This window comes from Lathyrus oleraceus, chromosome 3 (genome assembly GCF_024323335.1).
Source record: "Lathyrus oleraceus cultivar Zhongwan6 chromosome 3, CAAS_Psat_ZW6_1.0, whole genome shotgun sequence".
In the NCBI taxonomy this organism is placed as follows: Eukaryota; Viridiplantae; Streptophyta; class Magnoliopsida; order Fabales; family Fabaceae; genus Lathyrus; species Lathyrus oleraceus.
The window spans coordinates 98,967,633-98,969,830 of NC_066581.1; the positions used below are offsets into that span (position 1 = coordinate 98,967,633).

General features: G+C 40.0%; 1 non-coding gene across 1 annotated transcript; it reads left to right on the forward strand.

Moving 5' to 3' along the window:
* The first annotated feature begins 1,774 nt into the window (after nucleotides 1–1,774).
* On the forward strand, nucleotides 1,775–1,881 carry LOC127133314 (small nucleolar RNA R71). The gene has a single exon (XR_007807299.1). It is a non-coding gene; the product is annotated as a small nucleolar RNA R71 (small nucleolar RNA).
* Nucleotides 1,882–2,198: the final 317 nt, after the last annotated feature.

A 2,198-nucleotide genomic window follows, 5' to 3' on the forward strand; every position in this document is an offset into this window, starting at 1 on the left:
ATCCGATGTTACTGCTAAACATTGGTTCAGTCTGTCTTCTACACGACAGTCAGTCAATTCGTCATTTTCTAATTCTGTTTCTTTTATGCATTCATCGATGATATCCATGAAGTAACATGTGTCTTCTATTGCAGGTGCTTTCAAAAATTTGGAAAGAATGAATTCAATTTTCTCTTCTCCTACTTCGAAAGTGAGTTGTCCTCGTTTTACGTCTATGATAGCACCGGCGGTTGCTAAGAATGGTCTTCCCAATATAATGGGGGTAACTTCATCTTCTCTTATGTCCATAATTATAAAATCGGTTGGAATGTAGAATTGACCTATGCGCACAGGAACGTTTTCAAGAATTCCTACGGGATATCTAACGGAACGATCTGCTAATTGCACAGACATTTTAGTTGGTCTTAATTCTCCCATTTCAAGTCTCTTGCATATGGACAAGGGCATAACACTGATACCGGCTCCTAAATCGCATAAAGCTTTGTCTATGACAAATTTTCCTATGTGACAGGGTATAGAGAAACTACCAGGATCTTTAAGTTTAGGAGGCATATTCTGGATTATAGCGCTACATTCAGCAGTGAGTGTAACGGTTTCGCTATCTTCAAGTTTCCTTTTATTAGAAAGAATTTCTTTTAAGAACTTAGCATATGAAGGCATCTGTGTAATAGCTTATGTGAAAGGAATGGTGACGTTTAATTGTTTCAGTAGGTCAACAAATTTTTTAAATTGGCCCGCGTCTTTGGTTTTAATTAGCCTCTGAGGATAAGGGATAGGTGGTTTGTAAGGCGGTGGAGGTACATAAGGTTCTTTCTTTTCTACGGTTTCCTTATTACTCTCTTCCTTTTCCTTAGGTTTATTTTCTTCCTCAGTTGACTTTTTAGAGTTTTGGTTTTCAATTCTTGGATCAGATGGTCCTTCTACCTCTGTTCCACTTCTCAATATAATTGCATAAGCGTGGCTTTTCGGGTTAGGTTGGGGCTGTCCAGGAAATGTACCAGTTGGGGCAGCAGTAGGCGCTTGTTGTTGAGCTACTTGTGAGATTTGTGTTTCCAGCATTTTGTTATGGGTAGCCAGGGCATCTACTTTACTTGCTAGTTGTTTAATCTGTTCATTAGTGTGTACATTCTGGTTTAAGAAATCTTTATTGGTTTGCTGTTGAGAAGCTATGAAGTTCTCCATCATGATTTCCAAGTTGGATTTCCTAGGAACGTTATTGTTAGGTGTAGATGGGGTCGGCTTTTGATATCCAGGAGGTATAGCTGGGGCTTGACTGGGAGCTTGTCCTGGTGTGTATAAAGCATTGTTACTCTTATATGAAAAATTAGGATGGTTCTTCCAGTTTGAGTTATAGGTATGCGAGTAAGGATTTCCTTGAGCATAGTTCACCTGCTCTGCTTGGATTCCTGTTAGGAGTTAACAATCTGTAGGCGTGTGACCTTGGATTCCACAGACTTCGCAATTTTGAGTCACGGCAACCACGGTGGCTGGAGGTGATACATTTAAACTTTAAATTTTCTGGGCAAGAGCATCCACTTTTGCATTAACATGATCAAGGCTACTTATCTCGTACATGCCAGTTTTCGTTTGAGGTTTTTCTACCATTGTTCTGTCGCTTCCCCACTGATAATGGTTTTGGGCCATGCTTTCGATAAGTTGATATGCGTCAGCGTAAGGTTTATCCATAAGCGCACCACCTGCGGCGGCGTCTATTGTTAATCTTGTGTTGTATAAGAGACCATTATAGAAGGTATGAATTACTAAGCAGTCATCTAAACCATGGTGTGGACAAAGTCTCATCATGTCTTTGTATCTTTCCCATGCTTCGAAAAGAGACTCGTTATCTTTCTGTTTAAATCCATTTATCTGGGCTCTTAACATAGCTGTTTTGCTTGGAGGAAAATATCAGGCAAGAAAGACTTTCTTCAACTCATTCCATGTGGTGACTGAGTTAGAAGGAAGAGACTGAAGCCATCTTCTAGCTTTATCTCTTAACGAGAAAGGAAAGAGACGAAGTCGAATTGCCTCTGAAGTGACACCATTAGCTTTAATAGTATCAGCGTATTGAACAAATACGGATAAATGAAGGTTTGGATCCTCGGTAGGATTTCCAGAGAATTGATTCTGTTGCACTGCCTGTAACAGCGAAGGTTTAAGTTCGAAGTTGTTTGCTTCGATTGCGGGTGGAGCAATACTCG